Genomic DNA, 25,956 nt, shown 5'->3' with positions numbered 1-25,956 from the left:
GCTGCAGCTAAGCCTCAGCTGCTGCTAGGCTTATTAGTCAGTTGGAAATTCTCTGCCTTTGCATCGCCTAAGGCCCTGAGGTTTGTTGGGGTGCTGTTTGGACTCTGCTCAGTCTGGTTCTTTGCCTTGATTCTTGTCTGTTTTAGTTAGTCAGTGGGTAGTTAGATTAGGTTGTTGTTGTTGTTGTTTGTTTGCTAGTCCTGTCTCTGGGTTATAGTTTTGTGTTTAGTCTTTTTCTTTTTGGCTGCTCTGCAACTTTCAGTTCTGTGTCTTGTTATTCAGTGTTTTGTTTCCTGTTTTAGTGGCTGCTTGCAGCTTCCTGTTCTGCCCTTTAGCTTATCCTTTCCCTGCCTTGCTGCCCCTGTTTATTTCCTTTCCCCTCTGACCCTCAGTCCCTGTTCAGCCTAGTTGGGATCCTATTCCTGCCCTGTCCTATAAGTCCTGCCAGCCGCCTGCAGCCAGGGGCTCAACTCCTGGTGAAAGGTGGCCATGTGCAGGTGAAGCCTAACTGTTTGTCAGAGTTCTGCCCTGTCTCTGGTGTAGGGTGGTTTTGCCTGCCGTTGCTGCTCCTCGGCAGTGGCCCAAGGGCTCACAAACCTAGTTCCTGCTTTGGAAATGTGACACTAGCATCCTTCTAGCCATAGCCACCGTCTTATTGCATGGTTTCGTCTCCTTGAGATCCTCGGACACCATCACCCCCAGGTCCTTCTCCTGAACCGAGTTTACCAATCTCTCCCCTCCTACCTGGTACATCTCTTTTGAATTTCTACATCCCAAGTGCATCACTCTGCACTTCTTGGCATTAAATTTTAACTGATTAATAAACTGGGTGTTTCCCACAAATGGTTTCTTTTATATGGTAGTAAGTAAAATATCAGAAACCAAGGCACTTTTTACCTCAATTATAAAACCAAAACCAAAACAAAATATAAAAAAAATAATATTTAAATGAGTGCTCAGTTTTTTGGTGTATATACATTGACTCAAGGAATCAATCTGTAAATCCACACCTCATTGACATCATTGCACGCCCTGCCTCCACCTATAATAACATTACTTCTAAAAAGTCTATCTATAGAAGTTGTAAAAAATACCCGCTACTTATTACAGAAGTTTTTCGGAAAAAGACTGATTCGAATATTTTGTTGCACTATCATAGTTTTCATCCAACGGCCTCCAAGAATGGTATTCCCATAGGACAATTTTTACATATGAAGAGACTTTCCACCTCTAAAGAGTGTTTCAGAAATTCAGCCATTGATTTATATGATAGATTGAAGACTCGTGCCTACCCTAATAGAGTAATTAAGAAGGCCTTTAAAAGAGCCACAAATGCAGATCGACATTGGTTATTGAATTCGCCTACCAGATCTTCAGATAGAAATGAACGACTTGTTTGTGTATTACCTCACTCTCGTCAGACAGCTGCTATTAAAAAAATAATTAATAAACATTGGGATATGTTAGCTGACCTTGGCTTTGATCAGACACCTACATTTGCTTACACACGTGACCGGAACTTAGGTGAGATTTTTTCATCGATTAATCCATCATTTCGGACTAACCTTTCATCTGATACATACGGTCACAAAAGTTGTGGTAGATGTGTTTATTGCCCACATGCATGGCATACTACCAAAGTCACCAACCCAAAATGGTGGCGCCCAGCACCGCCCACTGCATCCTGGGATGCACTGGGCGGGGCTACAGACCATGTAAGGGAATCGCTCCCTTACATGGTCTGTAGCCCCACCCAGTGCATCCCAGGATGCAGTGGGCGGTGCTGGGCGCCGCCATTTTGGGCTACGACTGACTGGAAGAGGAGGGAGGCAGGCAGGCTGCGTCCCTCCTCCAACACAAGGTAGGGGGGCCGGGGCCAGGGGGGGGTGTCACGACACCACGGACCACCAGGGAATTTAAAGACAACGCTGGGGGGAGGATTTGGGGTGGGCTGGAGGTCCACCGGACCTCCAGCCCCCCCCCCCCCCCCCCGTCGATGGAAGAACGATTTCTGGGGGTTTCGGGGGCTGGAGACCCACCGATCCTCCAGCCCCCACCCCCCCACCCCCGTCGCTGGGTGGGAGGGTGGGAGAGGGTTTGGCCGGCGCCGGCGGCCACGACGTTTTCTGGAGGTTTGGGGGGGGCCTCGTTGTTCGGGCCTCGGGCCAGGCTGTTTGACAGGTTTGGGCTTTTGACAGCCCAGACCTGTCAAACAAGTGCGGGAGGATTGTGCTGAGCGCGTGCTCGGGCGCAATTCTCCCGCACTTCAACATGATAATCAAAGATAATAGCGCTGCTTAGATTTGCATTCATTATCTTTGATCATCGATGCAGAAAAGCCCTGCGCTGTCCCGGCGCTATTTTTAGGGCGCTGTTTGGAACAGCGCAGGGCTTTTGATCATCTGGGCCTAGATGAACAAGAAATCTCAGTTCACAGTCTGACTATACTGAATCACTGCAAACCTTAAATAGCCAAGAATACTGTTATCTTTACCATCACCAGCTCACCAGGTGCAGCTCACCAGGTGCTGTATTTCTGGTTAAGATGAAAGAACATATAATGATCCCCTTCCTTGCTCCCTCCAGCCACTGCAGATAAAACACAACTCTTCCTGCACTTTCCCAGCTAATCAACATTCCAAGCTTCAAAGATAATTGTGGTCTATTATTTACTAACAAGCTAGTAAATGGCCTTTCTTACTTCAGCAACTTATTTCAGTGATTACCATTCTGCAGTGAGATACAATTCTATTATCCTACAGCATGTACATTCTATAACAGAGTAAGCATAATCCTAATATACATAGAATGATTTCATTTTCTCATAACAATGCCCCTCGGATTCTGCTCAGAAAAGAACAAGAATTTATCTACCGCTGGCAAACAGTGGCCCCTAGTGGCCTGAATCGAGAAATTGAGTGGCAGGTATTCACATAACTTGAGTTTCCCACGCTGGCTCATCAGCTGTTCACCTGTATAAGTAATGCGCATGTGTGAGCGTTCTTGTGTCGGATTTGGCTCGAGTTGGATTATGTTCCTCCCTGAGTTGCTGAACCCTGAGTAATAATTACAATTGGATTTAAATCAGGATATGAAGTCAGACTTTAGTAGGAGTAAAAAATGTTTAATACATATAATGCTGTGGTTTTATATATATTTTTGTTTTTTAATTTTTTTTGTGTGTTTGATTTTTTCAGTTCAGTTCCCCTGAAGACACCGTCATATCGGCAAAACATGGCCCATGTAGGGAACTGGGAACTTTAGACTTTGATTTTCGTTTGATGTTTGAATTCACAAATTTTGCATTGAAAAAGTATTGCAGGATACCAACCTTACCTGTCAAAGCACGTCAAGCTGCTGAATGTTTCTCCACACCGCTTAAGCTAAGTAGCGGGTATTTTTTACAACTTCTATAGATAGACTTTTTAGAAGTAATGTTATTATAGGTGGAGGCAGGGCGTGCAATGATGTCAATGAGGTGTGGATTTACAGATTGATTCCTTGAGTCATTGTATATACACCAAAAAACTGAGCACTCATTTAAATATTATTTTTTTTATATTTTGTTTTGGTTTTGGTTTTATAATTGAGGTAAAAAGTAAGTGCCTTGGTTTCTGATATTTTGCTTATTAAATTTTAACTGTCAGACCCTTGACCATTCTTCCAACATTTGGAGATCCCGTCTCATGATTTCTACTCCTTCCAGAGTATCCACTCTATTGGCTATCTTCGTGTCATCCGCAAGAAGGCAAACTTTTCCTTCTAACCCCTCAGCAATGTCTCTCACAAATATATTAAACAGAATCTGGCCTTGCACTGACCCTTAAAGGCACCCCACCTCTGGGGCGGCCTCCTCACCACTGCTCTTTGCAGCTGCAACATTTGCATGAAAGCAGCAAAGTACACATTAGCATGACCAGACCTATGACAAACAATGATGTATGCATACCAAACAGGGACTATGCCTGACCAGTCTGCCCTCTAAAGGCAAAAGGAAGCTAATGGCAAAACTCTACATTTGGGAACACCAGGGAAAACATATTTTGAACTGCAGTAATTAGTGTGTGTTGCAAGGTAAATTTTCACAACAATGGCCCTCAACAGTATTCCATTTAAGCAACGTTATATACAGTGGTGTGCTGGAGCCGGCTCGCACCGGCTCGCAAGAGCCAGTTGTTATCTTTTCAAAAATTTTGCGAGCCGGTTGTTAAAACGGGGACCCAGCTCTGTCTGCAGTGATTACAACAGGCTCTCTCCAGCCAGCCCCGGGTCCTTCCCTCTGTTGCAAATTCTGTTGCACGTGGGAAAGACCCAGTAGAAGGAAAGATTTGGAGCGGATGGAGGGAGCTGATGTGCAGCTTCACTCTCAGAGAAACCACAGGAGGGAAGGAAGGGAGGAGAAAGAAAGTGAGAGGTAAGAAGAGAGAGAGAATCAGACTAGGATAGAGAGGAAGTCAGCACTGAGTTCCCTGATTCCTTCCCCCCCACCCCATGATGGGTTTTGTGCATGCAGCGGTCCTCTTAAGTGCATGGGAGTGTCTCCCCTTTGCTTGCCTGGTTTTACAGCCCTGAACCGAGCCCAGGATGGGAGGGCAAGCAGCTGATGCAAAAGGAGGCAGTCTGTGCGAGCGGAGTAGCAGGGAGTCCGACCAGACTGCAGAAAGGGCAAAGGTGTTTACAGATCCAGCTGGGCTGCTGGTTCAGGGCTTTGCACTCACTCACTGCCTGCCTGGGCAGAGGCTGAATAGACTCTCCAGTGCCTCAGATACTGTTGCATGGTGGAGGCCATGCAGATTAGGGAACAATTCTAATGGCTATCCTGGGGGGGTTGGTGATCAGTGCAGTGGCGTAGCCAGAAGTCAATTTTTGGGTGGGCCAACAGGTTGGATGGGTGGGCACTAGACAGTGGTGTGCTGGTAAATGTTTAACAACAGGCTCTCTCCCCGGTCCACCTCTGCGTCCGTCCACCTCCCCTCAAAATTGCAGAGCTGGCTATAGCCGGGGAGAGAGCCTGGGGGGGGGGGGGGCAATGCATTACTGTCTCCAGGAAAAAAAAATTAAATGATCCCAGGTTCCAATTTAATTCATGTTTAATGTGGGATAAAATGCCATAAATAAGTAAATAAATATAAACTTTTAATGTTGAGCACCTGATTCTCAAAGTGGACATATTCCAAACAATATAATGAAAATAAAATGATTTTTTTCTACCTTTGTTGTCTGGTGACTGTTTTTCTGATCATGCTGGCCCAGTATCCGATTCTGCTGCTATCTGTCCTCTTAACTCCGTTTCCAGGGCTTCCTTTCCATTTATTTCTTTACTTTCCTCCTTTCTTCTTCATTTCTTGCTCTATATCCATAAGTAAAAGCTGGGTCCTCTGCAGACTTGACTGTCTAGTGGATCCAGCTTCTGCCTATTTTCTTCATCCATGTGCAGTTTTTCTCCTCTCTTCCTTTTCCCTCATCTCATCTCCTTCCTCATTCTTCCATCCCCTCCATCCATGTCCAGCATTTCTTCTCTCTCCCTTCCCTCTCATCCATCCATGTCCAGCAACCCTCCTCTCCCCTTCCCTCCATCCAGCAACCCTCCTCTCCCCTTCTTCCACCATATCCAGCAACCCTCCTCTCCCCTTCCCTTCATCCAGCAACCCTCCTCTCCCCTGCCCTCTCCTCTCCCCTTCTTCCACCATGTCCAGCAACCCTCCTCTCCCCTTCCCTCCATCCAGCAACCCTCCTCTCCCCTTCTTCCACCATGTGCAGCAACCCTCCTCTCCCCTTCTTCCACCATGTCCAGCAACTCTCCTCTCCCCTTCCCTCCATCCAGCAACCCTCCTCTCCCCTTCTTCCACCATGTGCAGCAACCCTCCTCTCCCCTTCTTCCACCATGTCCAGCAACCCTCCTCTCCCCTTCCCTCCATCCAGCAACCCTCCTCTCCCCTTCTTCCACCATATCCAGCAACCCTCCTCTCCCCTTCCCTTCATCCAGCAACCCTCCTCTCCCCTTCTTCCACCATGTCCAGCAACCCTCCTCTCCCCTTCCCTCCATCCAGCAACCCTCCTCTCCCCTTCTTCCACCATGTGCAGCAACCCTCCTCTCCCCTTCTTCCACCATGTCCAGCAACCCTCCTCTCCCCTTCCCTCCATCCAGCAACCCTCCTCTCCCCTTCTTCCACCATGTGCAGCAACCCTCCTCTCCCCTTCTTCCACCATGTCCAGCAACCCTCCTCTCCCCTTCCCTCCATCCAGCAACCCTCCTCTCCCCTTCTTCCACCATATCCAGCAACCCTCCTCTCCCCTTCCCTTCATCCAGCAACCCTCCTCTCCCCTTTTTCCACCATGTCCAGCAACCCTCCTCTCCCCTTCCCTCCATCCAGCAACCCTCCTCTCCCCTTCTTCCACCATGTGCAGCAACCCTCCTCTCCCCTTCTTCCACCATGTCCAGCAACCCTCCTCTCCCCTTCCCTCCATCCAGCAACCCTCCTCTCCCCTTCTTCCACCATATCCAGCAACCCTCCTCTCCCCTTCCCTTCATCCAGCAACCCTCCTCTCCCCTTCTTCCACCATGTCCAGCAACCCTCCTCTCCCCTTCCCTCCATCCAGCAACCCTCCTCTCCCCTTCTTCCACCATGTGCAGCAACCCTCCTCTCCCCTTCTTCCACCATGTCCAGCAACCCTCCTCTCCCCATCCCTCCATCCAGCAACCCTCCTCTCCCCTTCCCTTCATCCAGCAACCCTCCTCTCCCCTGCCCTCTCCTCTCCCCTTCTTCCACCATGTCCAGCAACCCTCCTCTCCCCTTCCCTCCATCCAGCAACCCTCTTCTCCCCTTCTTCCACCATGTGCAGCAACCCTCCTCTCCCCTTCTTCCACCATGTCCAGCAACCCTCCTCTCCCCTTCCCTCCATCCAGCAACCCTCTCCCCTTCTTCCACCATGTGCAGCAACCCTCCTCTCCCCTTCCCTTCATCCAGCAACCCTCCTCTCCCCTGCCCTGCCCTCTCCTCTCCCCTTCTTAAACCATGTCCAGCAACCCTCCTCTCCCCTTCCCTCCATCCAGCAACCCTCCTCTCCCCTTCTTCCACCATGTGCAGCAACCCTCCTCTCCTCTCCCGTCTGCCCTGTTTCCTTCTGCCCCCCCCCCCCCACCGTACCTTTAAATATTATTGTTTTGCTGGAATCGCGGGCAGCCGGCATTGAAGACATCGGCAGGCTTACGCCGGTTCCAGCAGCCTTCCCTTCCCTCGTTGCAAGTCGGATGATGGCTCCACCCTCTTCTGACGTATTTCCTGTTTCTACGAGGGCGGAGCCATCATCCGACTTGCAACGACGGAAGGGAAGGCTGCTGGAACCGGCGTAAGCCTGCCGATGTCTTCAATGCCGGCTGCCCGCAACTCCAGCAAAACTGTAGTATTTAAAGGTACGGCGGGCGGCGGCAGGGCAGTGGCGGGCTGGGGAGGCAGATGCGGGATCGGAGCTCAGCCTGCTCCCTCCGCTGCCTCCACTGCTGGGTGGGCCTGGGCCCACCCAGGCCCACCCGTGGCTACGCCCCTGGATCAGTGGCACTCTGATGCAAGCCCATCTCCAGAAATTATGGCCCTAGAAATCTGTCTGGCTCCCTCCAATATGGGAAAATAGCAAGATAGGTGGGGCTCCCTCTTTCTTGGTGCAAGAGAGATGTGTAGGGAAAGTTTGTCCCAAATAGGATTGGGGTTCTGTGCAAAATTTTCCTTCCGATTTGCTTCCCACAAGTACCTGTTGTTTCCTGCTCTCATTGTCTTCTATTTCTTTTGATGTCTATTTTACATATTATGATCTGTGAGGCCAGGATTGCACTGCTGTAGAAAGAAAATACCTATGTTGAAGGTGTTTGAAGAGCTAGTGGTTAAAGATAGCTGGCAAATATTTTATTGATCTCATGTAATATATGCATATTTAGCAGTCTTTAAAAGAAGAGGTGCCCCCTCCGAAGGGACACCACCTTTTAGGGGTAGAGGGGCTTGTGTGTTTCAATGACTTAGAGGGCTAAGCTGAAGGGTTACCCATATTAGACAGGCCTCTGAGGAGAAACCAAAGAGTGTCCCAAACTGGAAGAGTGGTAAGATGGTGACCTGAAGTTCATATGCCCAACGGCCCAGCTGCCCTCTGAAGTTTCGTCTTCTTTACGTAAATTTCCTCTCTGCAATTGCAGTTACCTTAACTGAGAGGAAGGGGACAACCGGCGGTCAGCCGCCGATGGCCAGCGTTTTATCCCCTGAGCAGCAAGTGCGGGACAGCTGCGCGACGAACTGCCCACAGATGAAAGGGTTGGCGAGTCCTTTGATTAGCGCCGGCGAAGGAGCGTCGACGCTCTTGGACCTGGAAAAAACAACTCCATCGCTCCCGAATTATTCAACCAGCATGCCCAAAGGAGTGGAGGAGTGAGTTAGAGGTATATGCTGAAACGGAGGACATTTACAGCAGAACCCGAATCGGCGGAACCACTCCTAAACACCTATGAGAAATCAACTTGGAGTTTTTGGCTCCCGTGGAGGTTACATTGAATACCATCTGGAAGGCGCTTCGGGACCTAACGGTGGCAGTAAATAATTTTGTTTCAGATATAATTTTATTAGAGTTACATGGACAATTCAACTGAACCCTTTGAGAGTAAAAAATTGATATAACAAATGATTCTACATGAGCAAGAAGTGGTTATGATTTTGAAAATGATAATAGACCAGAAATGTTGAATAATAAAATGAATATTATTATAGATGATTAATATTGAGATTATTGTTTTTCCCAGAGTTCCGGGTATGACTCCTAAAGTTTTCCTCAGAAATATTTCCTCAAATTATTACTTTAAAAGGAGTGAAGTCTGTGAAAACTGGGATTACTTTAATCAGTGGGATTTGAATTAGAGACTTACGTAAGTATTGTTAAATAACTTCTGTTTTTTAAAAGAGAAAAAATGTAATCAGATGTATTATTTCTAACTAATATTGGACAATAAGTATGTTTTCAATTAAATAATTTGACTATACACCGTATTGGCCTTGAAGAAGCCAACCAGATGATCAATGTGGAATAATGAATTACACGAGTAATATCTGGGGATAATCAGGTTAATACCACGGTTTTTTTTCTGTTTACTGTTTAATTGATGTCCTTATCTTGTTTCACTCTCCCTATTTAGTGGTCTAAGGAAGAGAATAGAATTACCTCACTGAAATAATTCCTACATATTACTTTCTCTGTATTTCCAGCAAGTTGTTTTATTGCTTGTAAAAATTTAAATGGTTATAAATAAAAAATTTTAAAAAATTATTTTTTTTTTAAAGAAGAGGTGCCTGTGTTCAGAAAGTGTGCCAGGGTTTGTGCATTTATGTTGAAGTGTCAGATTTTGTCGGATTCTGTGAGGAAAAGATGAGGGAGATTAATGTGTACCTGTGTAGGCGTGTTATGGTTTCTGTCACCCCAAAAAGGAACATCTCAGTTGGTGTATCAGGAGCTGTTCTATTTTGGGGTGACAGAATTTGGGTGTCTGTATTGGGCAGTAATGCATTGCCCCCCCCCAGGCTCTCTCCCCAGCTATAGCCAGTTCTGCAATTGGGGGGGGGGGGCGCAGAGGTTGGCGGGGGAGGGGCGCAGAGATGGACTGGGGAGAGAGCCTGTTGTTAAACATTTACCAGCACACCACTGGTTATATACATGTATAGCACTTGAAGTCAGATATGGCATTACCCCAATTTAGATAAAACATGTCACTTGCTCTTTTTTTCCATTGGAAAGCAGAGCTGACTGTAAAGCAGAGTTTGATCCTGTTTCCTGGACACAGTCTCCCTGATATTCAGCCATAGCCAGCTATCTTAGCACACGATATTCAGTGCTGAGCCATGTCCAGGCACCTGCACTAAATATTGGGGGCTACACATGGGTGAGCAGGGCAGTGAAGCTTATACAGGCCCAGCCGATATTCAGTCGGGCCTGCATAAGAGTTATGTGGGCCGCGCCTGAATATCGGGCCGGGACCTACATAAGTTTGGAGTTTTTTTAATTGAAACTCCCCCTCAAGCCCCTGACATTCATAAACCCCTCCCTATCCCCCTCCCAACCAGCAGACACAAGCCACTCCCCCTTCCCCCAAATGCCACCTGTCCCCACCCCAACCCCCTCCATAGCTCAGGTAGCCCCCCCGGGCTTACTTTAAACCATGGTGGTCTAGTGGTGGTTGTTGGGGGCAGGAGCAGAGCCCCCTTACTCCTGCCTCTTGTGGCACCTTTGCAAAATGTAGTACTGCAAGCTGCTACAAGAGGTCACAGCAGCCATCTTGGTAAGGTGCCACAAGGTGTAGGAGCAAGGGGGCTGTGGTCCTGCCCCCAGTAATCACCAGGGATTAAGGTAGGCCCAGAGTGGTCTACCTGAACTACAGAAGGGGGTGGGGTGGGGACAGGTGGCATGTGGGGAGCAGGGGGAATGGGTTGTGGCCATGAGTTGGGAGGGTAGGGGAAGGGATGTGACACATCAGGGACTGGGGGGGGGGGGGGCTTCAATTTAAAAAAAAAAGAAGCTTGTGCAGGTCCAGGATTGGCCCGTTATTCAGCCAGGTGACCAGGTCCCACATATGTTTAAGTAGGTAAATTTAGGACAACTTTTGAGCTGTCCTAAATTCACCCTGTTCAGTATAAAGCTGTCTGGTTTTGTAGATCCCTTATTCCCTTATCTATGATCTATAGCTATAGCCTGTGTCTTTTTGGCTTTCTCAGGGCCAAGTTGACAGACAGGTTTGCTTGGCCTAAAATAATAGGCCAAAAACTTTAAAACCTTTGTTTATTTCAAACAGACTCTGAATTAACACAGAGACATTTTCAGTGAAGGACAAGTATGAGTGATAAGTATTCGAGGGAAAGAGGTTACAAAGGGCAAATGATGAATATTTGAGAAAAATACCAAAGAAATAGAATCATGTGAAGGTGACCTTAGCGGTCAGAGTTGAAGAATATTTTCTCTCTTACTTAAGGCATTAAGTGATTGGACAAAATTGGGCTTCAGTAATCTGACAAGCACATTTTGTGGTAGTCAGGTATTGTTAAGCTTTCAAAGGAAACAGAGAGAGAGAGAGATTTTATTTTCCTTATACTGAAATTTAGACTGATAAAAATAAGAATTCAATTTTCTGTAACACTGGGATAAGAGAATTTTTATTGTAACCATTTATTTACTCTAATAAATGTTAGCATTATTCTAAAAGAGAAAAACTAATCTCAGGAGTGTTTCCTTTGCCAGAAGGGCTTTCTTTCAGTCTTCTGTTTTGGTTAGCTTCCCTTTACAGGCAAGAGGGTTGTTAATTGTTAGTACAACCCACTTAAGCTTATACAGGCATCATCTGAATATTGCTGACACCCATCCTCCCCAACATGCTCCCTGACCCGCCCCTGACCAGCCCACTTTTTGGGGGGGCCAGTCAGAGGCGATATTCAGCGACACTGCCCAGTTTAGTGCTGCTGAATGTCGGTGGTTGGGTGTGGACAGACGATTTAAGAGGGCCAGAGCCTCTCCGTCCCACTTAAATTGCTCTGAAAATTGGCCCCAGTATCTCTATTACATAGCTTGCTGGAGTCACCTGTATCACTGGAAGGTATGGCATGGCATCAAGAAGTTCTTGGCAGAAAAACTGTAAATTTGTTGAGCAAATGTTGTACATGTCTTTGTAATAGATATAGGAACCCAAAGTGCTGCAGTGCCTAACTGTAATGAAATGGTTAGTGGTGGGACTATTAGTTGCACAGTGGTGACTATCACAGTGGGTACAATGTGAGGTATTTTGGGGGTTGGGAAGTGGCATGTTTGGAAGGCACCCTGAAGCATTTGTTCTGATGTGGATATCAGTCACCAAATAGGGAAGAAAATGGGTGAAGATAGGGGAAGGAGAGGGGCCCAGTAGAAGGATGACTGAGAACATATGTGCCAGTACTCATGCTGAGCAAACAGAAGATGATGAGGTATGCAGGACTTAGCTACAAATACTACAGTATGACCTAGTGTACCTCTACTGGGAAGGTAGTTGTCTCTGGTTCTGAGAGTCCCAGGTTCAAGCCTAGCTGGTGCACCAATAGAACCCTTAAAAACTAGATGGTTATTTTTTTCTCTCAAAACTATAAAGGGGTTGTAAAGAGATTTTTAGAGGCTTAACAAAAGGTGCCTGTGCCCCAGTGTGTAGTGGCTGGGACGGATGATGTACAGTCTTACCTCTGAACCTGCGGGTGATGTCTCAGCCACCAACACCTGCCACAGTTGCAAGGATAACTATGGCCAGCATCTCTCTCTCCCCAGGGTTGTCAGGGACATATTGCTGCTGGGTCCCTGTTGCTTTCTGAGCAGATCTTTCCTCTGAGCTTCACTCTCCAGATTCCTCCACTTTTTCTTCAAGTCCTCCACGTCACAATTTTTGGCGGTGGATGGCATTGATGTAATGGGAAATGTCCCAGATTGCCAGTTTGGCAGTGGCACTTGTCTTTGAGGCTGCAGTACCATACAGGACATCAAAGTTTATAACCATGTGGCCACAAAACAAATAGAACTCTTTTTCTTGTGTTATTGGGATACCTGACACTTAGTATAAATTCTGGAAAATGGATCCCAAACCAAACTAGCATTGGTTAGGGAAGTGTCAGACGTAAATGTATCACCTCTTATCCTTAGACCCAAGCCCAATGCGCCAAAATTATTAGGAACTAACTCCACACCCAAATATTATAAAATAGAGTCTTATTTTATTTATAGTAGCAGAAAATGATATAAAGTAAACAGGAATGAAGTCAGAAATAGCTTGGAGTTAAAGTATGTAAATCCCTAGCTAGACTCTAAAGTATAAAGCAGGGGCGTAGCTATGGGTGGGCCTGGATGGGCCCAGGCCCGACCAATCTCGGATCAGGCCCACCCAGTCTCTAACCCGCCAATCAGTGCCTGTCTTCTCAGGTGCTGGTTAGGCTGCACACAGTGCACAGCAGCATTTCAGCCATGTGCAAACCTGAGTACAGCAGCAGCTGTCCTAACCTGCTTTAATGTTGCTGCACACACAGTGCTTGGAAACAAATCGAGTGTCGGGGCCAAGGGACCTGCTCCGGTAAGGCAGTATGCAGTTAGAGTGACTGTGTGTCTTTAACATCGGGGGGGGGGGGGGGGGTGTTGCTGCACTGCTGCATGCTGGTAACTCTAACCCTTCCCCTTCTCCAGCCTTTGAAAAATGGCAGTGTTTAAACACGTTAGTCTTTCTACCAAATACAAAGTTACCTAACGGCACTCAAAATTTCACTGAACTTTTTAAAGCTCATAAGAAAATGAGCTGTGGTGCAGGAAGCTACGGATTCACCCAGTCGCACAGTAGAAAACAAAGTGAGCCCTAGAGTTTAAAATAATCCGCCAAGGGGGTCACGTGATGACGTAGCGCTGAACGGACGTCCCTGAAACCGGCTCCGGCTCAGCAGGCAAAAATCAGCAAAATAAACAGCGATTAACACCAAGAAGCGATCCCAAATCGGGCCCCTGAGCAAGGGGAAAGCAGGAGCAATAGGAAAAGCGTTCGCGGAACCGTTCCAGCTGAGTACCCGAAGGGTATGCCCGCAAAGACCTCGCGGGGAAAGAAAAACACCTGCACAGTGCGGTCCAAGATGGCAGAGGCGGCCCCGTTGATCGGACCACTGCCGTCGGAGCTGGTGAGGGAACTAGCGCAACAAATCTCCGCGATGCTGGAGGAAAAACTATCAAAACTCCAGTCGTCGGTGGATCAAATTCATGAAGCGTTAGAGCGTCAGAGTGCCCGCTTGCAGCACGTGGAAGAGCGAGTGTCACAGTGCGAGGACGCAGCGGTAGGCACGAACGATCGGATAGTGGCGCTTGAACGGAAATGTGAACAGTTAACACAGAAAGCTGATGACCTTGAAAATCGCAGTCGGCGCAACAATCTACGGATTGTGGGAGTTCCAGAAACAGTAAAGGCAGCAGACCTCCGAAAGCTCGTGGAACAATGGCTTCCCAGGGAGTTAGGCCTAGATTTTGGCGGGAAAGCCTTGCAGCTTGAGAGAGTGCACAGACTGGGAGCAATGCGGGCCAATGAAAACAGGCCGAGACAGGTGCTGGCAAAGGTGTTGAACTACTCTGACAAAGAGGTAATTTTGCAGGCGTACAGAGGTAAACAGAATCTTACCTATGAAGGAGGGAAAATACTTCTTTTTCAAGATTACTCCACTATTGTGTCAGACCAGAGGAAGGTAATGGGTCGCCATTGCAAAAGACTATATGACAAGGGGATCCGATTCGCTCTGCTTTACCCAGCGAAAGTAAGAGTGCTACATGAGAACAAGACCATATACTTCACTGAGGCGGCAGAGCTGGAAGCGTTTGCAAGTGGATTACAGTGAGGCAGAAGTAAGGTACTGGAGTAAGAAGGCTGGCAGCAACTGGTTTACCTAAGTGACTGGATATTAGAATGGCAGAGCACCTGACCTTTTGAGAGTCTCAGAGGAAGGTGAGCACTATTTGCAATTGCTCTGCACGCTTGAGGACTCTAAAGACTGGACGGCAAATAATGAGAATGTTACATCGCTGAGGGGTTTCTGAATCATGGAAAAAGGTGCGACACCCTGATCAGCTCCGCGGTAACTAGCCAGCTACTGCAAGAGAACAGCCTCAAGTTGGAGAAAAGTTGGGGGTTCAGGTGATCAGACAGCAGGGTGTTCCTTGCGGGACTGGAAACCCAACCAGTTGTTGGTTTGTTTTGTTTTTTCCTCTCCTTTCAAAAAGTTTCAAAATGTTCTGTTATATTATGGTTCAAGGTGTTAGAAAAGGGGCCCAAGGGGGATTTGCCGAAGGGGAAGGAAAGGATAGTGCTCTAAGAGGGGAGACTGGGGGAGTTGGTGGTGTGTAAGGGGAATATGAATGTTGAGAACTGGCACGACCGGAGGGTGTGTGTGGAACGGGGAAGAGGGGGGGGGAGAGGGGGAGGGGAGGGGGAGGGAGGGAGGAGAGCACAAAGGTTGCGATTGCTTTTCATGAAAGTACGGGACCAGAGGGACAAAAGACAGAAGCAGGACCCTAGGTGGCCACAGAGACAAGGGAATAGGGACGGATCCTGGGTGCTCAGCTGGGAGGCACTTAGGATACATTATAAAAAATTTTCATGCTTAGATAACTGTTTTGATATAATGAATGGCTAATCTCAAAATAGTGACGTTAAATGTTGACGGAGTGCACTCCCCGGTGAAACGGGCGAAAATACTGCAGGCACTCAAACGCCAGAAAGCTGATGTAGCTTTGATACAGGAGACCCACCTAAGCAGATTAGAACACCTCAAACTAAAAAGAGACTGGGTAGGAGAAATATTTTTTGCCTCCTATAATGGGAGGCAGCGAGGAGTAGCTATCTTGATAAGGAAAACATTAGCTTTTGACATGCACAAGCTATACCAAGATCCAGAAGGAAGATACCTAATAGTGGCGGGGACGTTGCAGGGCAAAAAGGTGGGGTTTTGCAATGTCTATGCACCTAAAATTTACTCTCATAAATTTTTCACAACACTAATAGCTAAATTGGTCACGTTTGATAACTATCAACTAATTGTTGGAGGGGATTTTAATATCATCAGTGATCCCTCCATTGATTGCAAACCCCCCAGAAAAGCAGGAAAAGATCATGACGACAAGGGGGTGAACCTAATGATGAGGGAATTAGAGTTGATAGACATCTGGCGATATCAACACTTAGAAGAAACTGATTACACTTTCTTTTCGCATCCCCACGGAACTCACTCGCGACTTGATTACTTGCTGATCTCCCATTCGATGAGTTCAGTGGCAATGCAAACGGGAATCGGAGAGCAGGATGTGTCTGATCACGCCCCAGTGTGGGTGGAGTTGAATTGGGAGAACAGAGAGGGATCGAAACACTGGCGAATGAACCCGGCGTTATATCAGAGTAGGGAATTCCAAACTTACCTGAGAAAGAGTTGGACAGACTATATAATGGATAACGATGCACAGTCGGTAAGCCCAAGAATATTCTGGGAGGCCGCTAAGGCAGTATTAAGAGGGAAAATCATGGCATATGTCGCCTCCCAAAACAAGAACCGAGGACAAAAAATAGATGCCCTTACAGTAAAATTAAGGGAGGCTCGCAGAGCCCTTAATGGGCACCCCTCTGAGTCCAACAAAAAAGCATATGCGCAGTGCAGAAAAGAGATACAGGGAATTTTAGATGAGAGTGCGATTTACAACATAAAACTGTATAAATACAAGTTACATCAGTGGGGTAATAAAACTGGCAAGCTGCTGGCAACACTTGTAAGACAAAAGGCAACACGAAAATTTATCAGTAAAATCAGAGCAAAGAATGGGAGAACCAGTACAGCGCTAAGTGACGTTCAGAGAGAGTTCGTGAACTACTATTCGTCATTGTATGGGGAGGGCCCATTCCCAGAAGAACAGTGTGCAGACTTCCTAGCAGGGGTGGAACTCCTGTCCCTGACGGAAGAGCAGCAACAAACGCTAAATATGCCAATACAGGGGAAGGAGGTCCAACAGGTCATCAAGAGATTGAAGCTGGCAAAGGCACCAGGCCCTGATGGGCTGGGAGTGGAATATTATAAAATACTCCAGGATGTTATTGTAGCGCCTTTTATTTCTATGTGTGAGGATGTGAGGGAGGTGGGGGCTTTGGGAACAGTACTTAATCACGCACACATTGTAATGATCCCTAAACCAGGAAAGGATGAAGAATTGGTAGGGTCCTATAGACCTATTTCCCTGTTAAACCAGGATGTAAAGATCCTGGCAGCAGTTCTGGCAGATCGCTTGGGGAAGGTAGTCCCCTGCCTGGTGCACCCTGACCAGGTAGGATTTGTTCAGGGGCGCTTTGCATCAGCTAACATTCTCAAGGTAAGCCGCATTTTGATGGAGAGAAGAGGGATAAAGGGAGATGCTATAGTGGCCAGCCTGGATGCCGAAAAAGCTTTTGATAAGGTGGTGTGGAGGTACATGTTTTGGATAATGAAGCGGTTCGGCATCCGGGGGGAATTCTTGGAATGGGTTCAGGCGTTGTACAGTGGACCAACAGCCCAAATTATAATTAACGACTCCTTGACTGAAGGATTCTCTCTGGGGGGAGGAACAAGGCAGGGATGCCCACTATCGCCCCTACTGTTTATTTTGACGTTGGAGCCGCTGGCAGCAAGGATACGACAAGATACAAGGCTGAAAGGAATTAAAGTGGGAGAAGAGGAGTATAGAATTAATTTATTCGCAGATGACATGCTGCTACTGATGGATGAGGCATCCCGCACATTGCCAGTGGTGATGGATATCTTTCAATCGTTTGGGGAGTTTGCGGGCCTGAGCATAAATTTTGAAAAATCAGAGGCCCTACCGGTTAGTAGCCCATGTAAGATTAAAGAATCGCAGAACTTTCCTCTGAGGTGGGCCCAGAATGGCATTAAGTATTTGGGGGTTTATCTTGGAGCAGAACAATTATGGGTGTATAAAAAAAATGTGAAAGACAGGCTGGAAGAGGTAAAACGATTATGTCAACGGTGGAAAGATCTACCATTAAATTTTTTAGGTAGAATAGCTCTAGTTAAGATGGGGTTTGCTCCCCAAGCTAATATACCCACTGCAGATGCTCCCGTTATGGGTGAGAAACACGGAGGACAAGCTGTATAAAAGTGTTATAGGCACGTTCATTTGGAACGCGAAGCGCCCCAGAATATCGTTTGCAAAACTGACCCGGGGTAAAGGGCAAGGGGGCCTTAGATTGCCAGACCTGAGAGGGTACAATGTAGCAGCTTCATTACGCTGGATCCATGAACTGATCTCGGGACAAGAGTATTATGCCCCCCCCCCCCCCGGGATTCTGGGAGAGCTGGTATGGTCTGAATGACCCTTTCACAGTGCTGGAATCACGGGAGGTGCAGGGAGCGAAAAAAATAGTGGGAAAACCCGTACGTGGCAACCTTACAACTGGCTTGGAGATGGTGGAGAGAGAAAGGAGGGGCAGTGAAAGGAACCAGCCCATTTTTGCCGCTGGTAGGGAATATGGCCTTCCCTGCAGGAATGGGAAGGTCAGTGTTCCAGGGATGGCGGGAGAGGGGCTGTAGATTTATAGGACAGTTCAGGAAAGATGGAGAGGACGCATTCCCCACTTTTGACATGGTCAGGCATGAACTGCAGATCCCTGGTTCCCAGTTTTTTGCATATTTACAAGTGCGAGACTACATCTTGAGCATGGAGCGAAAGAGTAAAAGCCTTACCCACTTTACACAATTAGACCACATATTCCTACAGATGACGCCACTTAATAACAAAATGGCAGGGTGGTACCAGGTGATTAGGAAACACCAGAGAGCACCCCACTTAACACAACTAGCGGAGGTGTGGAGTAGGGACATAGTAGAAGAGGTTACAGTGGAACGCTTGAGCGCGGTATATCGCAGCCTGGGAAAAATCACCCCAAACGCAGCCTTACAAGATATACAATATCGGATTATAAACAGAGTACATATCACTAAGGTAAAGGGGAAGCAGCTGGGTATGTGGGAGGATGACCGGTGCAACAAATGCAAAAGCAGGGTAGGAACATTCTTGCACTCGTTTATGGAATGCCCATCATTACATGCATTATGGGTGGGAGCATTAGGGTTGGTGGAAAACATTTTACAGCGCCAAGTGGAGTGGAAGTACTCGATCACTCTGCTAGGATGCGGAGACTCACTTAGAGAGCAGAAGCTGGGAGTAGCCCAAGGTAAATTTGTGTTGTTAGCAATGATGTTGCTTAAGAAATGTGTGTTAAAAACATGGGTGGATGCTGAACCTCCACACCTAGACATGTGGAAAAACTGTATGATTGAGATGGCCACTTGGGTGCGTCTTACCCTTAAATTTGCTGTTTCATGGAGGAATCGCCAGTACAGAGATATTTGGGGGAGAGCACTAGATCTGCTTTCGCCGAAGGGCCCAGTAAATGGTGATCAAACAGGAAGCAGCATGGAATAATGTAATAGCAGCCTTTGGGGGAGGGGGGAAGGGAGGTGGGGGGAGAGGGATTAAACGATAAAAAGATATGAAGACTAGAATGAAAGAGAAATGGATATCTGTTTCTGTGGTTTTTTTTTGTTTTTTCATCACCCTTTTGTAAAGATGTTATCGCATTGAAATTGTAATGATCTGATCTTGTAATTACTATATATTCCTGACTTCATTCAACAATAAAAATTATTTAAAAAAAAAATAATAATAATCTGCCAAAAACCTTGATAAACAGAGTGAACGATCCATAGGAAAACCAATCTTTGTTATAACATCTGCTTTTACGATCTTCTAATCCTATTATGTCCCCATGGGGCAATGTGCTTAGCAAATTAGGATGATTATCTGTTATATGAGCACATAGGTGACAGATCAGCCACCCCACATGGCAGGAAGTATAGCGTTAACATCCTACAAACACTTGAGTAGTTCTGATTTCTTTTGTGTCCAAAATGCAGCCTGCTCCAGGGGCAGTGACTTAAGAGACGGGCGGAGCCTGCAGAGCCAGCAGCCAATGCTTCGAGGCTGCCTGCGGTGCCGCGTTTTTTTAAAAACATTTTTTCTCGTCGAGTCGTCGTTTGCGTTGGCGCTCAGCTCAGTCAGCTGAGCGCTTCTCCTTTTTGTAGCGCCGGCCCTGCTGCTCATCAGGAAAAGCAGCAGTGGCCGGCAATGGGAGCTGGGGCTGGCGCCGGCGCGGGCCTGAAGAAAAAGTGGGTGGGTGGGCCAGAGCTGAAATTGGGTGGGCCTGGGCCCACCCAGGCCCACCCGTAGCTATGCCCCTGTGCCCAGGATGTAAAAAAGAAAAACGTTTTATATTTAATGATGGCAAGCATTAGGGTGTGTGTGTGTGGTGGTGGTGGGGAGATTGGGAAGGGCAAGAGAGATGCCAGACTATGGGGGACATGTTAAAGGGTAAGGTAGGACTGATGTCAGGCTACAAGTAGGGATGGGGGATAGGGAAGGTTATGGTTGATTCTGGGCTATAGAGATGGATTGGGGGGTAGGGAAGCGTAGGATAGGGCAGGGCTGATGCCATATACAGGACAATTTCAAAATTTTGGTCCTTTATTCTGTAATTGATGAGGGTTGCATGTGACTGAGGTGAGAGATTCTGCTGGTATGGCATGTAGTTTGTATGGGGGATCTAGGAGTTTGACTTGTCTAGCTTTTCCAATGGGACACATATTGCTGTTGTGTATATTCACTGCTACCTTTTTAAAGGTACTGTTATTGGTATTCATGTTCATAATTGGTGATAAGGTTTGTAATATAGGCTCTGAGAAGCTGCTTTGCAGGATTTAGTGTTGCTTCACAAAGTATCTGACAGTGAAGGAATTTTGTGTTGCTATTACTGAGGTGCTCCCAGAATTTGAATACATTTTTTTTATGGAAAGCTGTAAGAGGAAACATTCTAGTTATATTCTGTATGGTACAGTAGGTGGAAAAAAATCTTAATGTTGACAATATCAGTTTGCATACGTTTATCATTAAGAATTCTTGAACTTTCCTTCATGTGGTTTTTGATATGTTAACATTTGTGAAAAAATTAAATGTATTAATTTGTGTAAATGAATGGTTATTGAAATGATTATTGAACTGAGAGTTTTATATTTTCCTTGCAACCTTTTTTTTTTAACTAAATAATATTTGGGCTCTTATTTGGTTCTGTCACAGACTGCAGTGTTCAGTATATCGCCTAAATGAACATATCTGTTGGGTGTGTCCCAGCCACTGATCTAGATTGTGGGGTTTGGGGCTGCAAAGCTTTAGTAAGAAGGTTACTTTATTATGCTTCTGCTACCCGCATTTATGGAAGAGGTTTATGTTGATGCAGGACAGCTGTTTCCATGGGCAATAGGCGCAATTTGCGGCTACCACCACTTAGTAAAAGAGCCCCCAAGTGCACTTTAATTTATTCTACTCATACCTATATACATAGTGACCACCCATATTAGCTCTGGGCCCACCCAAAATGTCAAGTCTGGCTACGCCACTGGTATAAAGAATCTCTATAAACCCCAGAGCACTGAAACAAAGATACATGGCACATAACCTGATGTAGCCCTTCATATGTCAGTCTTGTGCAACAAAGATCTTACCCCTCACATGTGATGTTGACACACAGCCCCCTAGGTCTGATAAGCGCTGTCTTTTATAGAGAAACCAGGAGCCTTATCTATACTATTGATATGTTCTGTCCTCGGAGAACATAAACAAATAAATGTTGACCAGACATTCTGGCTCCAGCAGTCCTACACTGACGTCAATTCTGATAACAGTTTGCTGGCATTAACATCAATTCTGATAACAACCTGCATCAATGCTGATAACAGCTTGAATGTCCTGGAACATCAGCAGCTTCCAAGTACAGAAAACAAATGATGTTGTGCTTCTGTTAGGCTTGATGTCTCTGCATTGTTGTAGAGGCTGTATAGATGAAATGTCAGGTTCTTGAAGCTGAATAGTGCCATATATGTAGGACCATTTATGTTATGTAGGTTCATGTGGAGGGGCATTTTCGAAAGGGATGTCCTTGCATAACGGAAAACTCCAGGGGCGGGGAAACCCGTATTTTTGAAACAAGATGGATGTCTATCTTTCGTTTTGAAAATACCGTCAGGGACGTCCAAATCCTTAAATTTGGAAGTCCCTAGATTTGGTCATCCCTAGACATGGACGTTTCTGACTTTCGGCGATTTTCGAAACCAAAGACATCCATGTCAAAAATGGCCAAATGCAAGCCATTTGATTGTGGGAGGAGCCAGCATTTGTAGTGCACTGGTCCCCCTGACATGCCAGGACAACAACCGGGCACCCTAGGAGGCACTGCAGTAGACTTCATAAATTGCTCCCAGGTACATAGCTGAGCCTCCCCCCCAAAAAAAAAACCACTACCCACAACTGTACACCACTACCATAGCACTTACAGGTGAAGGGAGACACCTAGATGTGGGTATAGTGGGTTTTTGGTGGGTTTTGGAGGGCTCGTTGTTTCCTCCACAAATGTAACAGGTGGGGGGGGGGGGGGGGGGGGGGGGGAGGGCCTGGGTCCGCCTGTGTGAAGTGCACTGCAGTACCCATTAAAACTGCTCCAGGGACCTAAGTATGATATCTGAGGCTGGCACCACATATTTTGAAAGATGTTTTTTTATGGTGGGAGGAGGTTAGTGACCACTGGGGGAGTAAGGGGAGGTCATCCCCGATTCTGGTGGTCATGTAGTCATTTTGGGCACCTTTTTGTGCCTTAGTTGTAAGAAAAACAGGTCCGGGTGAAAACATCCAAGTGTTCGTCAGGGACGTCCTTGTTTTTTTCGATTATGGATCAAGGACATCCAAGTGTTATGCATCCCCAAGTCCCGCCTTCGCTACACCTCCGACATGCCCCCTTGAACTTTAGCCATCCTTGTGACGGAGTGCAGTTGGAGACGTCCTAAATGGGGTTTCGATTATACTGATTTGGACGTCCCTGGGAGAAGGGCGTCCATCTTCTGATTTATGTCGAAAAATGGACGTCCTTCTCTTTTGAAAATGAGCTCCATAGTCACATGGATGGCTGGGAATAGTGCTCATAGTCTTTCAGTAGCTTGCTTGCTTTGCTCCTTCAACCACCTCCTGCACCAGGTGAGATTTGAGCCATACTGACTGCACCTGCTAGACTTGTGCTGGAGAGTGATTTTTATAAGAAGGCACCTAATTGCCTACCTGTCTTCACCTGTAACAGCACTATAACATATGAATAAGATGCAAGACACATTACATAGGAGGTGGATTGCATGAGGTAGCCTAGTGGTTAGAACACAACTTATCATGCAGGGGTAGCTGGTTCAAATCAACCACTAACACCTCGCCTACTTGCATTTTGCACTTACCTCCCTAAGGAAGGAGGCATCCTCATTCTAAGATGCATTGCTGTGCAAGGGAGGAGGTACCCTAGTGGTTATTTGTCATATTTATATCCCACATTTTCTCATCTATTTGGAGGCTCAATGTGGCTTACATAGTACCGGAGAGGCGTTACAGACTCCGGTGTAAACAAATACAAAGTGATGTTGTCCAATTCAAACAGGAGCTTAACTTGTGTACAGTACCCTGCTTACCCCTTGTACTTATATCTCTGCAGGAGGAGGATTGAACATTATATTATGCAGACAAATGCTCCCAGGCCCTCCTGTATTTCAGATAGGATCTCTTCCTGTGGCCTCAGAGGATGAAATACTACTTTTCCTTCATTAGCAAGAACTTGCCCAAAGGCAGGATGGCAGTTTGGCTGCCAGCATCTGGATGCCAGTTTTCTAACTGTCCCCATATGCTTTATATGACAACATCATTACACACTTATGTCAAATCATCACTTAAAGATCAGCGTTGATATTTTAGCAATTCTATAAACAGCATTGAAATTTAGGTGGATTCTATAAATGACGTGGAAACTGGTAACCTTTATAGAATTACACTTAGTGGCTATTTATTTCTGCGTCAATTTTTCTGCAACTTTTATATAATCTAGTACATAGAAAGCAATTCTATGAAGGGCACCTATTTGGAGTGTATTCTATAAAGGAAAGTAGGCACCTACTTTCTTTTACAGAATGCTAGCACAGCAGGACATATACATGCATATATTTTAGGTGTGACCACTTAAACCAGCCATACAGTTGGTGTGCTGTAATATCTGTAATCCCGGTAGCAAACCTTCAGGGGGTGGTAGGCTCCCTTCAGCAGTCCACAAACAAAGTCCTTCCAGACAACACAGCTTTTAGTTCCAAACAGTTTATTTCCCCTCCTCCACAAAATCTCAGTTCAAGGGGTTAAAGTCCCATTCAGTTTCCAAAACAAAGCAACAAGAAAAAACTTCCCTTTAAATCCAAGTTCTCCCCCAGTTCAACAGCCTGGGTTTCAGTTTTAAAAGTCTTTCCGCTTGGGTGGTTGCAGAATGGCAGTACACCACCCACAACACAGCTAATTGACTCCTGTGACCACCCACTGCCTTCAGTCCCTGCAACTCTGCCCCAAAGTACAATTACAGTCCATGTCAACTGGCTCCTCCAAACCTGGTGTGCTGGTCCCTCCAGACTCTCCTTCCTCCAAGCACTCCATTAACTCTGCTTCTCTGCTAGGCTGTTGGTTGGAGACCTCCTCCCCCTCCCAGGTGGAAGGAATCTTGTACTGATTTCTAACCCAAGGGAATTGAGCTTTGTTAACCCCGCTCCACCTTCTGGCCCTCGTCTGCCATAGCAGCTGCTCTTTCCAGTCCTTTTCCCCCTCCCTTCCACGTGGGGGCCATACCGGGTTTTGGGACCTACCCCCCAAACCCTTCTCTCAGGGCCTTGTGGGGAATGTAGTCTGGCCCCATACCTCCTCCTGACCTGCTTAGACCCTCCAACCTCCTTACACACCCCCCCTTCAAATAATTGCGACTCCCTGCTTCCTCCAGGCTTCTTGCTGGGGAGTTCGCAATTCGGGACAGGGCGTCAGCGTTGCCGTGAAGCTTCCCCGCCCTATGCTGTATTTCAAAGGAAAAAGCTTGTAACGCTAAATACCAGTGGGTGAGCCTGGCATTCTGCCCCTGCATTTGTTGGAGCCATTTCTGAGGTGTGTGGTCAGTAATCAAAACAAAAGGATTGCCCTGCAGATAGTATTTCAGAGTTTCTATAGCCCACTTTATAGCTAAACACTCCTCCTCTATAACAGCGTAATGCTGCTCTGCTGGGTGCAGTTTCCTACTCAGAAAAAGGACAGGGTGCTCCTCCCCTTCAAACTCTTGGGATAACACAGCCCCCAAGCCCGTCTCTGAGGCGTCTGTTTGTAACAGGAAGGGCTTCTCAAAATCTATTCCTTTTAAGACCGGTTCCTGACACAGGAGGTCTTTCAACATTTGGAACTCCCCCTGACCCGCCTCTGTCCACTTTAGGACATTAGGGCACCTTTTCCTCAGCATGTCAGTAAGGGTGCTTGACCTCTCCGCAAATCTAGGAATGAATCTGCGATAATATCCTATCAGCTCCAAAAACCCCCTCAATTGTTTTTTGGTGTGGGGCAGCAGAAAATCACGCACTCCCTGCACTTTATCCCTTAGGGGTTTGATAACTCCCCCTCCCACAATGTATCCCAAGTATTTTACCTCTTCACTAGCAAACACGCATTTCTTTGGGTTCACTGTTAGGCCCGCCCGCCTGAGGGATTCTAGCACAGTTCTGACTTTGGGCAAATGGGACTCCCAATCTGAGCTAAAAATGACAATATCATCCATATACGCGGCTGCGTAGTCTGAATGCTACCTCAGCAACTGATCAGCCAATCGTTGGCAGCATGCCGCCGCCCCATTTAACCCAAATGGCATTTGTCGAAATTGGAATAACCCTATAGGGGTGCCAAAGGCTGTTTTGGGCTTAGCCTCCTCTGTCAGCAGCACTTGCCAATACCCTTTTGTAAGATCTAAGGTAGTTAAATACTGAGCACGCCCCAGTTTGTCCAGTAAGTCATCTATCCAGGGCATGGGATAAGCATCAAACCGGGATATGGCATTCACCCTTCGGAAATCTATACAAAACCTCTGAGACCCATCACTCTTTGGTACCAACACCACTGGACTGGACCAGGGACTAACTGATTCCTCTATGATACCTAAGTCCATCATTTCCTGTACGTGCCTTATAATTTCCTTCCTCTTAAATTTGGGTGTTCTATGGGGCCTCTGCCTTACAATCCTACCAGGCTCGGTGATGATATCATGAGCCACCAAATGGGTTTCCCCAGGTAGGGGATTGATAACATCCTGAAACTCTTCTATCATTTCCCTTACCCGTTGCCTCTGCCCATGGGATAGAGACTCGCCAATAACAGGTTTCCCCCCCCCCCCCCCCCCCTGTACATCACTTAGTTGAGGACCCAACTCCTCTTCAGGGA

This window comes from Microcaecilia unicolor, chromosome 7 (genome assembly GCF_901765095.1).
Source record: "Microcaecilia unicolor chromosome 7, aMicUni1.1, whole genome shotgun sequence".
NCBI lineage: Eukaryota > Metazoa > Chordata > Amphibia > Gymnophiona > Siphonopidae > Microcaecilia > Microcaecilia unicolor.
Note: the sequence above shows the minus strand (reverse complement) of the source record.